Source organism: Corvus kubaryi, unplaced genomic scaffold (assembly GCF_017639235.1).
Source record: "Corvus kubaryi isolate FWS band 111438036 unplaced genomic scaffold, C.kubaryi_AGA036_p1.0 77, whole genome shotgun sequence".
NCBI classification, from domain to species: Eukaryota; Metazoa; Chordata; class Aves; order Passeriformes; family Corvidae; genus Corvus; species Corvus kubaryi.
This window is the reverse complement of record NW_024582064.1, coordinates 240,001-253,411: the sequence shown is the minus strand read 5'-3', so window position 1 is coordinate 253,411 and position 13,411 is coordinate 240,001.

Genomic DNA, 13,411 nt, shown 5'->3' with positions numbered 1-13,411 from the left:
GTTAGTGTTATTTGCAAAGTTTTTCCTATCACTGCTCATCACCTTTCCTAGATTGTTTATGGATATACTGCATAGCCGGTATCCTAGCACTGATCCTGAAGAACTTTCCACTGTCTCTTTCCACTGCCAAATTATTCATTTACTCCCATCACAGAATCACAGAAAGGGTCAGGAAGGGACCACAGTGAGTCATCTGGTCCATCCTCCTTGTTCAAGCAGGGTCATCTAAGAGCACATGGCACAGGAATGTGTCCAGACAGTTCTGGAATACCTGCAGTGAGGGAGACTCCACACCCTCTCTGGGCAGCCTGTTCCAGTGCTCAGTCACTGCACAGTAAAGTTCCTCCTCATGTTCTGCTGGAAGTTCCTATGCATCAGTTTCTGCCCATTGCCTCTTGTCCTGTTGCTGGGCACCACCAAAAAGAGCCTGGTCCATCCCCTTGACACCGTCCCTGGAGATTCTCAAATCTTCTGATAACGATTATTTAACTTTTTTTTATCCATGCAAAGATGTTTCTCCTCATGCCATTGTTGCATGGTTTCATTAAGAGACTTTATACCTAAAATCCTCTGGAAATCCAGGTGGACTACATTGACTCAACAATGGTAAACTGAGTATTTAGACAATTCTTTTGAGACACGGTTTCTCCTTACAAGAAGGATTTTGCTCCTCACCAGGGTACTATATTTCTCCAAACTTTCTCTTATACCTCCTCACTGGTCGCTACTTCCTCAAATCTAATCTGGCAGGCTTTAACTTTTCTCATTATGAATACAATGGAATGGCTATGTTTGAATTACTACTCTTGTATTACCTATTTCTTTTGTAAGTCTCCTCTGCTGTAATGGTAGGTTATTCAGACATGCCTGCAGGATTAGGGCACTTTGAATATGCTGTCATAACAGTTGTCTGTTGATCACATTGAACTGAGTTCAGCACCACCGAAGGAATGGTGGTCTCAGACACTTGAGTTGGTATAACAAGGAGTAAATGAAGTCTTGCCTCATTATCACAGCGCGCTCTTCATATATTTTCCCCAGATTATAATTTTTATTGCTTTGTACAACTACTAGTGGATTCCTTCAACCTGAATGGAAAACAGCCCCAGTTTAAGATGTACTGAATTTACTCACTCCTGACGTTTTGTCTCCTATAGTCCTGATACATAGCCTCATTCACCTGAATCTGGTCCTGCCACATCTGTGCCTGTTCCACTCCTCTCTGCTCCACCACTTAAACCAGCACGTGCTGCAAGCCTGATTCTCTGTTCTGATGTACAGTCTCCTAATTCCAGGTTGCCTGTGCTTGTATTACAACCTGTGCCTGCACAGACCCAATGTTTGTAAATTCCCAGACCAAACAAGCTAGAAATGACTACTCTCAGTTTATACTGTTTATTTCCTTCCTTTTTAATTTCTCAGTAATAAATATCTCCATAATTAAGAAAACAGCTTTCTCTCAGAAATAGGTGAATGGTATTCCTTTGAATTCTATGACACAATCTAAGGACTTACACAGAATCTGTCCATGTCCTTCAGAGGAATGGGTAATAATGTGCAGACACAGAAAGCTATTACTTTATGCACCACCTCAAAGCAAGCTATTCCCACAATCTTTCTTGCTATCTCCTCATTAATCAATAGTAGGCTTTGTGAAAGTTCAGGAATGCATTTGGAAAAAGGAAGTAAGATCAAATGCCCTTTATCTTTCCTGTCGTTCTTGTTGGAGGCTAGAAAACCCTTTCTTAGAGGGTTCCAAGGCCAGTCGTGGAACCAGGCACTTGAACAAGGATCCCCAGGGTGATGGGAATCTTACCCACCACTGCTCTACCACTGCTTTTGACTGAAAACACCTCAGTCATTTGCTTTTTAGGTTAATGATGTAAACTCTTTCCCTCCATGTTACAATTTTGAAAACAAAAAAAATAATGCAAAGAAACAGCCTAGAGATTCCCTTTTTATAAGAGTTTCTTTTTTCCACTCTGCCATGGAAAGCAGTGATTTGGCCCAAGGACAGTAGAGGAGGGAAGGACTTCAAGATCTTGTCAGTGGCCCAGCTCAGTTCCCACTGAAAGAACTGAGTCTGCTGAGCCTACTGAAATCAGCCAGCTGATGAGCACTTTTGAAAACATATGTTTGTCTCAGACAGACAGTGGTAGAGCTGGGCAAAAAATGCCTGAAATTTACTTTGCCAAGAGGGAAGTCAGCAAGCCCTGTCTCTCAAATTGCATTGAGGGACAGGACTCTTCTTTTCTTGCTACCATACCCTGATTAGAATTCAGTGTAAAGATTAGTGATAGCAGCATAGCTGGACATTTTTAGGCCACAAATATGCTCTTACATAATCGGATTATTTAATCTTTTCATAAAGATGCATTTCTTTATCATAAGAAGATACAGGGTTTGTTTGCTACAAGAAGTAATTGTTATAATTTATTAATAGAAGCCTGACTTTTTAATTCAGAGTCAAGGTTTTTATGACTCCTGAGCCAGTGATGCCCAGTAATTATATCTGTAGCTTTTGGCTCCTGTTGATACAGTGCTGCTGTATTAGAAGGATTACTTTTATATATTGGCCAGCCAAAGAAGATTTTTCTTTTATGAATACTGAAAATCTGAGAGGCTTTTTGAATTAATAACAGTGGAATTAATGCTTTGAAGGCATTTTTATTAAAATGGTGATCTCGGTGGACACTGTGTAGCTAGGCTGGTTGAAAAGTAGGATGTATGCTGGAGAGGAAAACCATAGGTTTTTTACATTTGTTTTAATTACAAGTCCAGAAAAAAATGTCAAAAAGCTCCCAATTTTTCATGAACCAACATGCTGTAAAATACTTGGAGGTGATACGGCTCCAATTTCTTTCTAAGGATGCAAAAGAGACCCTTCTCTGCAGAAGTGCCAGCCCCTGCCCCAGCAGTTTAGATGCTCTCAGTCTCTGTACACAGAAAACAAAACACTGGCAGCAGATGTAAATGGAGGGGTCTGCAGCAAATTCATCCCCTTTGATTTGCTTTCTAGTCATGTGGCTTGGAGTCTCTGTCCAACTTCAATTTCAGACAAAGGTCCCATCATTTTTAAGTGCTGGTCTGTCAGAAACTTATTTCCCTAGAGTTTTTTGTGGGTTTTTTTTTCCCTAGGTCACTGGAACGTGCTGTTCACCTTCGGAGGTGAATTCTGAAGAATTATAAAATTGTCCAGATTCCCTTAACTATTTGAGTCTTCCCACACAGGAAATGATCAGAGAACTTCTAACAGATATCTAAACCGCAGGGGATCAGATGCCTTAAGATATTGTTATGGACACATCAGACACCTTCAATGTATAGAAAGTTTTAACAATGGAGAACACTATGCAATAAATATTCTGTTCATTTTTCCTTTAAAGTTTTGCTGCCATATGCAGTCCAAGCGCTTCATAATGATTTAATCAAGTGCAAAAATGCTTCTCTAGGTCAATATTCTTGATAAACATGAACCCACAGATACTTCTCCTTCTATAAATATTACTGCTGTTCAATTCTTTTGTGAGATTTTTTGATCCTGTTTGTTACAGGGAGTGTGCATTCTTGGGCAAAAGAGATTTCCCTAAGGGCAGGATAACAGTTAAATGAAATGTAAGTGCAGGGATGGCATTAAGATATCATACAGCACAATACTATAAATATTTTAAGTCCCTCTACATTCTGTGTTACGATGCACATAAACTGACCCAAATTTACACTGTTCTAGTGCAGAATTATGTGATGCAAGTGCTTTACAAATATCACTAAGTTCGAATATGTGCATATTACCCAGAGAGAGAATGTTATTTTGGGATATTTCCAAACCAAGTGGCAGTTGTGTACATTTCCTCTGCATCCTCCAAGTCCAGAAATAAGGAAACTTTTGCCACTTACTAGTTTTGATCTCTAATGGTGCATCCTTGGCCATAGCTTTAACCCCAACTTAAGAGCTAGTATTAGTACTTTTGTTTGACAATAATGGGGAAATAAGGATATTATTGCAACCAGAGCTAGCCAGGGAGCCCTTAAAATCTAATCAAAAAATATAATAAGGACACCCAAGTAAGAGAATAGTGTCTAAGAGTTCATTTTCTTGGTTGGTTACACATTTAAGTACACAGACAATGCCCCAGATCTGCTGGACCTAGAGTCTATGTGCTCCTTCATGCCTAGCAAGGAAAATCAGCAAAACGCACTTTCTACAGTTATTGAGGAGAGAACAGGGGATGCTAACTTCTGCTCCTCCATCTCACAGCTGTTCTTCTCACCTGTGCTTATGCTCAGAAAAACCCCCCAGAATATAATCTTCTGTTGTAAGAAACAACTCTCTGTACCATATATTGCAAAACAAATGTTCAAATATCCATGATATTGACATGTATTATTTAGTGCTTTTTTTGTCCTGATTAAATTTTCATCTCTAAGACCTTGATCATTTTGTTGGATTCATGTTTTTCAAAACCTGTAGTTGTTTTACACAAAGCTACAGATAAGTTGTCCTTCTAAAAATCCGGAACACATATAATCTGAAACAGTCCCCTTTTCATGCTAAGGGTTTTTTTACAAATACTTAACCTCTTGTCCTGATTTACATAAAAGGTTTGTATGCCACCATCTAATTTCATGGCAATTTATCTTTTCTTCTGCATAGGAATGAAGTACCATCTTTTTATTTTATGTTTTTTCTATAAATTGAATAACAAATCTGCATTTTTGCAGCATGAAGTGAATATCTGGCTGATTGAAAAGGCTTAAAATGATTCCTTAGGAAATTTTTTATGCCTCTTTTTTCTTTTTTAAGAAATGTCCCTTTTCTACAAAATGGTTTCTCCAGATTAAAGTAGTATTGCTGAAGTGGTTTTGGACATTGATTTACAATAGTCCTGCATATTGTTTGAAAGAAGGAGGTTTAGAGGGCAGTAGTCAGAGCAAAACTACTATGGCTTTTATGAAGTGAGTAACACGTTGCAAAAAGCCCTGCGCTACAGAAGGGCTCAAGTTCCCTAATGGCACACCCAGCAGCCTTCAATCTTAATGTACCTGGTGTTTGAACTTGTTTCCAGACAATGATCATGGAGGTGGCTTAAGCCAACACTCCTTACCCTTACCTTGCAGCTGACTCGTGATGAGCACACAGGAGCAGCAGCTGCCACGGCCGAAGCACAGCAAACCATTCACTCCCAATCATCTGTCCCCATCCCGGCTAGTCGAGCCTATGGAGGAAGGGTGCCAGGGAGGCAATGTTTTACACAGGATTTTCCACCCACTCCTTTCAACACAATCTCCCACTTCCCTTGTAATCCCCACACCTCATTATGGCCAGAAATAGTAAATCTAAATCTGTTCATTGTACAAGTAGACCTTAAGCCAATTGATTCCTCCTCCTCACAGAAACCTGCACCCACAGAATGCACGAAGGAGGGAAGATGGTGACCTGTGGCACCAACATCCCTTCCCTATCCATCCCTGTCTTTCTCTTGGCTTTTGTGCATGTGGCAGCATTGACCACCACTTTGCTACCCTCCAGTGTACTCATCACATCAACAGAATATAAACGACTATGGAGAGGAATTTAGGTGGAAGAAAGGAATTCCACCAATCTGCTGAAGGGAACAGAGAGACGAGAAATTTTGCTTGCTTTGTGTTATGTCTTCACACAAAACCTGGAGGCAGTCAGAAGCCAAGGAAAAGCAAGCCCAGGGTCTTTGTCCAGCAGCTACCTCTGTCTTTAACTTCTGCCTCTGCGTCCTTTTTGGAGCAGTTCCCACTTTGCCCGGTCAGCTCTGGACGCAGCAGGCTGCGGGGACCAGCCTCCAGAATCCGGGAGACCAGAGGTCTGGCTCGTGGGTCCTTCCACGGGACCGCGGCAATAGAGACAGGTGGTGGAAGAAGGACGCAGGCTCAACTGTAGATGAAGTCCAGGAGGTTTATTGTGTCACCAAACACGAGACCCCGCCCGCCGGGGGCGTCCAGCAATGAGCAACCCTAAGCCCGCCTGCCAGGGGTTTTATGGGGGGGTGGTGACAGGGGAAGGATGACAAAGGCATCGAATCAGGGAAGGAGAAGGATGGGTCTACGGGATGAGGGACACACAAGGGAACCTATCTTGGGAAAGGAAGGGAGGGATCCTCCCCCCAAGACCAATCACTCGACGTCCCTGCCAGAACTTTCTAGAAGCTTGGGAGGGGTGCCGGAGCGATTGGCAGGGGTCTGGGAGGAGACAAATAGGGAAAGCAGGGTTATGAACACGAAACCGGGAGGGTATAAACTGGGATGGTAGAGTAACACGAAACCCAAAGGGGAGACCCGGACTGAACCAAACAAGACACACGCCCACAAACTTCCCATCTCCTTCTCTATGCTTCTGTTTATGAAATTGTAATGATAGTAGTAAAACAAATGCAAATAAATAATGGATGGATGAATATATCTTGGGATAAATAAATTATGGGCGTCATGCTGACTTTCAAGAGTAAGAGTTATTGCAGTTCATGCTTGAGAGGGGCTGTCATGGGGAGTTTCTCCTGGATCTGCCAGCACTCGCACTGTGGTGCTGCAAGGAGTGGCCTGCACGGGCAGGAACAGGGACAGAGACAGGGGTTTGCTGCTGGAGGCAGGGTGGTCTCAGAGGCAGTCTCCTCCAGCTGGAGCCCTTATGGGAGCTAGTACTACAGACTGGAAGAAACTACACATTCCAAAGGAAAAAAGCCCACAGTAGTCCACATTAGTCCTAAGTACCAGTACACTTGCTGCTGGCATACAGAGAGAGCTGAGCAAGGCATCTGGAATCAGTGACTTCCCAGGCTCCCCAGCAGCCCTTCTCCCAACCACATGCCCAGACTCACAAATGGATTGCTTCACTTACCTTTTTTCCCTATGGGGTTTTCCACCTCTTTCCTTGTAGCTGTAGGAGAAAAATTAAGATTCTCTGGTAGTATAAAGTGTCCATGGACTTCAGTTTTTCCCAGCAGAGGATGAGATATTGACCTAGAAATATCAAATAATAGGATCAGATTTATTCCCCATTCTGAGATGGCAGAAACAGTTGGAGGGCTTCTGATAAGGGAGTTGAATGAAGTCCAAGCCTCAGAATGCTCTGGACCATCAGTTTTTGCTTCAAAATAGGACTGAGTCCAAATCAGTTCCTGATTTCTCTTTGATGGGATCTGGCACCATCTAAATCCCTTGCTGCATCCAGGAGTTTGGGAAATGAAATGCAAGTATGTCAGACAAAGGGAAGAACTATTGTAACTGCTATACTTTAGCTATGTCCCTAAGGCAGGTGCACCTGAGAAACAGGGATTTCTCAATGTGCGTAATTCCTTGCAGTCTTGATAAAGCTGAGGTTTGTATCTGTCTTGGGGTGACTTTATGTGTGTCCCATGTCGCTGCCCTATGCCCAGAAATTAACTTTGTGCCACATGTACCACGTTCTGCACGTATTCTGTGCAGACACACCATAGTGCATGAAGTACAGACATTGATCTTTCTTGCTTCCTTGTACCCTCCCATGTACCCAATCCATAGACTGAAGCTTATCTTTTATTTATATATGGTTTATGTGGAACTGGCCCTCCAGTTCCAGCTCTGTATGTGTACTTCTCTGTTTATTTCCATTCCATTTCTTCAATACTGGTTTCATGTTCTCATCACATTTAATCTAATAGGAATAAAGAATCCCCAAAATAATTTGGTTTCTACAAGTTCTGGTAATATAGACAGTCAAGAAGAAGGAAAGCCCTACTCAGAGCCCAAACTGAGTGAAACAGTGCTCACACATTATTAGACATTGTGGAATCTATGTGGATGATGGGGGACAGACACGCAGAGACACTTTTGAATAACGTGACAATTTGGAAAACAACACATTAAATTTACCACTTCTAAAATCTATGCTAAAATCAACTAATTTTGATTGACAACCAGCATTAGTTTCAGTGCTTATAGAAGGTGTTGTCTCACCTTGGGTCCTACTTCATCTCTTCCCTCCATGTCTTTAATAACAAATGACAATTAAGCAAGAATTAGTGGAACAGACACTGATCAGAACTACCATGGTCTCAGTACCTTGTCCATGCCCCTATGATGTCCATCTGTGTCCACAAATTTTAGTTTAAAGCCATTTCTACAATGTCATCACATTCAAAACAGAAAAGGGATTATTAAATTTTTTCACTCCTTAACAAAAGTCTCTCTGTTTTCTGGAGTATCTTATGAGCTTTGGCATTCAACCCAAAAAGATTTACCTCTTACCTGCTTGTGAAGTCTCCAGTGGAGTAAGGAAGTCATTTTCTTTTGAGAAACCTGATGGACTTTAAACTGCTCAGTGCATTCCAAGACATTTTTTTTAGTTTCTTCTGGCAGCTTCATTGACAAAAAGATGCCAAATTTCAAGAAAGCAAAAATTGTTTTGAATTTGCTGTTCCTTCTGGTGACAATTATGGTTTCATCATCACATTGCTATTTTAGCTTTAAGTCTTTGAAGTTCATGGCTTAGTGTCATAGAAACTCTCACTAAATTATCTTTTAAAAGCTCTGTCTTTAAGTTTTAAAATTCTCTCAATGCAGATTCACAGTGGATATGACTTCCCTGAGTCTTGTGTGTGTTAATGAGAAAACAGTAGCATTTTTAATACTTTTGAAAATAATAATAATAGTAATAATAATAATAATAATAATAATAGAAAAGGAATCCTTACCAGATGCTTAAAGTACTTCAGTGCTAGTAGCTTCAACTGTTCAAAAATATCCAGATAAGTTACCTTTTGCTGCAGAAACATCTGATAGCCAAACTAGCTCCAAATTAATCTCCAATACAGTTCTGATTATTTCCATTGAATGGCATAATGGATAATGGAGCATACCACTTTCTGCGGTTTCTAGGTTCTTCAATCCAGAAATACTGTGTAAGGGTAGACATGTAAAAATATATGGGCTTGAGCAGTAGAATTTTGTTTCAAAATATTTTGTGTTACTGAATACGTAACTTAGTAGTCTGAGACAAATGTTACTTGAATTTCTTATTAAGAAACTGATACAATCTCATCTCTTCTAAAAAACTTTATACCAAATGTATTTCTAGGTAGGGTTGCTCTTACCTGTGTGACCTGAAATATCTCCGATGTTAGATTTTAAATACAGGTAGAATTTTCCCAAGCAGACCATAGGATTCAAGGACTGGTTAGAGAAACAGCAGGTTTAAACACCGTAATGGCTGATTGAACCTGCTTCATCACCCAAAATAAAATATAATAATAAAAAAAATTTTTAAAAATAAACAAAAAAAATTTTTAGTCAATCCTGAATATTTCAAATTTTTCTGGTTTTGCTTGTATGGTTTAGACAGAAGGTAAGTATGAAACAAAAATGTAACAAGAACATCCCAAGTCGGATTTACCAGTTTTACCAGTTATGCCAGTAAAGATTTTAGGAAAAAAACCCTTATTTCTTTATTTGAGTCATATATTACTGCTTATCTGTTATTCATTGTCAAAGACTACCTGGTCTAGAATTGCTTCATCTGTTTCACTCAAACTGAAACATCCTGTTTCCTTGTACTGTACATCATTCAGTCGGTGCTTCCTTTCAGAGCAACATAGAATTTAAGGCACGAATAAGGGGGTTTACCCAAGTTTGCTGCAGTTTCTGGAGTACAGAAACACTGAAGAGAAGCCCAGCATCCTGTTTTCTTCAAACAAAAGCGGATTTATGCTGGTAGCTCACACATGAGGATTGCTTAATGGTGCATCAAAATCTTTTCAAAACAGATGCAAGATTGGCAGCCAAGTGTGTGAGTGATTTTGGGTTGGGGTACAGGCAGGTGACCGAAACTATTCATTGTCTGACAGTTACCTTCTGCCTCACTTATATATTGATTTCTACTTGAGCTACTTCTAGACAAAAGCAGCTGCAATGTGTGCAATTGCACCCCCCATTGTGGAGGCTGGCTTCACTTCTTGTCAGATATTCTAGAGACCACTCAGCCTGAGTATGCATTTTAGCTAAAGCAGCCATTAAAGCAGATGGAGAATGAACTTAGAATGGTATCTGGCACGCTGGAAAGCAGACTCTGTGATAAATACATCTAGCACTTTAGATACTTTAGATTCCTCTGGGACAGCTGCAACATCTTTGATGGATCACTGCATCATCAAGCTGTGGATCGTAGGTTAATTGGTAAGTTTGCTAATGCAATAATTGTACCAAGGCTATGAAGAGCAACACTGCTTCTCTGAAACATTTTACTTCAGATGCTCCAACCCTTACTTTCACAAAGAAAACCCACTGATATCTAAAAGCTGAAACAAAGTATCATACTTGCTGGTCTATTCTAACATTTACAAGGAATTGTTTCCAAAATTGGTTACAGATTTTAGGGGTCCTTTATTTTTTATTCAGATTAATTAAACAGATCAAAAGCCCATCAAATTAAGTGAAAATGAAACATGGGTTTCTTCTCTGCAAGGAAGGAAAGACAATAGAACTGAGCTCAATGGTAATTCAAATCCCAGGTAAAAACTAAGATGTTTTCCTTAGGGGATATTCTTGATATATTAAACAGCCAAATGGTTTAACAAATTCTGACATTTGTGTTAGTGCCAGATACCTGCACAGCTGGCATGCTTGCAAACAAGCAGGTGCTTTTCTTCCACTGGGTTCATTTCATAAGAAATGAAAAAGAGCATACTTTCAGGCTTGAGCTTTTGAGGTGCAAAGGGCAAACAAATAATGATGATCTCTTTGTAGAAGGGGTTCTACACTTCTTTATGGTGAGTGGCTTTCCTCTCACTGGAGTTCAGTTGCTCTAAGAGAGCACAGGTTCCTCCACCCAGCTCAGCACAGCAGTGTTGAAAGATATTTTCTAGCATGTCAGGAGCCACAGGGTTTGTTCTGCCTGTTCTGACAATAATTATCAGCAACTACGTGTAAATGCAATGAAATTTGAGCAGTATGCAAGAAAAAGAGAGTACAATTGTGTATGATTCAGAAATAAGTCTTTATTCAGACCCACCTCTACTGCAAAAGTGATTACCTGAGCATGAAACAGCTAATTTTCTGGGCTCTGAATATTACAGAGCCCAGAATATTACAGAGACTGAAAGGCATATTGAAAAATATTAAATTGCAAGACCATACAATAGTAATCCTTTTTCCATTTTAATGTAAAAAAAGGTGGTTGAAGGCAAGGAGCAGACATTATCATACCTACCAGACTCTGACTGTAGACTCTTAGGCTATTATTTGAAGCTGTGAATTCTTAAATGTGTTCTGTGAAGGACAAAAAACCTGAATGTCTGAAGGCATCAAACCCCTTCTTTTGCAGGAAATATAGATTTATCTGAAGAAGATTGTCGTGTCAAATGTGACTGATAACACATCAGATAGGCATGGCACACTGGCCAAAAGCAGTGAAAATCAAAGCTCCCTCCCTGACAGTGGTGTGAAACAGGCTCCTCTCTGCTCTCATTCCTACACAGTAAACCAGGATTCTGCTTAGAAGGAAGTTTTGGAATTCTGTAACAAATTTATTGTATAATGTAATGGAATGTCCCTTTCATAGTAATGCTTCCTTCTTCCAGTCATTATTCTACAACCTGAAAGTGTTTTCATCAAGGATAGCTCAAAGGCCTCTGGCTAAAGAAACTGCAAGTGAAGGAGGAGAAACTGAGTAGAGAGGCTTCTTTTCCACAGCTGTGTCCACAAAAACGACAGCAGCAGATATACCTAGGCAGTTTTCATATCCCAGCCTTGATTTTTACTCCCATTGTTTTGGTGCATACAGGGACTGATCAGTAGAAAACCTTAGGTGGGAGGTTGGTGCAGAGCTTTATTTCTAACAGCATTTGCAAAACCAGGCAGTTCCTCACAAGTGTGTGGTGAGAGCAGGGAGTCCAAACCTGCCCCAGGCAGCAGAGAGGCCCTGGGAAGGTCCTCCCTAACTGTGCAAAACGTATGGGGAAAGCTCAGTCCTCCCCTCTGACTTCTGAAGTTGTGCATATGGAAAAGAACCAGGTTTTAATTGTAATCTATCACAGCTGTCAAAACATCTAGCCAATTAAGTCTGCGATCCCTGCTGTAAATCATAGCAGGAACTTTATGTATCTCTTTCTTATTTAAGTGTCTAAAATACAATGCAGGCTCTGGCCGGCTCCATCCCCTTTGGGTTCCTGCAAAGAACAGACACTGAAAAATGGACCAACTTCTCTGGAGAAGGGTCTCACCACAGGCAGCTTGCAGTAGGCATAAAGGTCCTGTAGCTTACCTACAGCACAACATCTGTACCTGAGGCTGGGAAGACAGGATGGGGCTTTGCTGCACACCAGGAAAACCTCACTGGCATCAAATATGAGCAGAACTTTTTCTGTTTTGTACCTGAAACCAGTCCTGTATCCTGTGGGCAGAAAGAAGGATGGTCAATCAGAAAAAATACTGCTGCCTAGTCTTCTAGATTCACTTTTGCTATATCATTGGTTTCAGTAATTATATAAAAACATAAAAATTGTAGTAATTATCATAGCTATTGCTTTACAATAACTATATTTTCTTATCATTGTGTTTATTTTTTGTTTTGTTTTCATTGTAGAAAGAGTGTTACTGTAAATGTCCTTGATTGTTCATTTTTGTGTTCAGGGCTTTTTAAAAAGTGATAAACCCATTCAAATAGGGTTTCTATTTATAGTTTTATCTGTCTCCTATCTAAGGCAGTAAATTAATTAGGATTTTGAGTGGGAAAATATATTTTTTATACATATATATATTCAAATATAAGTCATTTCAGCAACCATATAACTCTATTCTTATCTTTCACTACTCTACTGGTAAAAATAATGCTGAAAATTTATTACAAGAACCATATGAAAGCAATAAAGTAAAGTAAAATGATCATAAAACCAATCACATTTTTTATAGAAAATAGGAGTACAAAATCACTTTGTGTGAAGCTTCTTTACCACCAAGCAATTTATCATTTAAGAAAAGACAACATTCAGCTGTGTTTAAGCATCTGCTGTGTTCAACTTCTTGCGACCTATATGGGAACAGGAATAGATTTTATTATTTTCAATTCAAAAAGCTTTACTCATCACTGGTCATGCCAGCACAATCTTTTAGTGCCAGTGGTAGAGTAATTTGTTGGTTCTGGTAAGTTTGCAAGTGTTCTCTCTCTCATTTTACATTCTGCAATTTCAGGCATTTTGCATACACCTTCCTTTAGCTGAAAAAATCTCAATTTCTTAATACTCTTGGTATACTTTATTGGCCAAATTTTTGGGATGTGCATGCATAAACCCCACAATCTAAGAAAGTAAAAACAAATTTAATGCTACACTGCTTTGGAGAGACTTTCAATTAATTTGACTGAGATAATATTTCATATGTTTCCCCTTAAGAAGCAACTTGGAGTTCACAC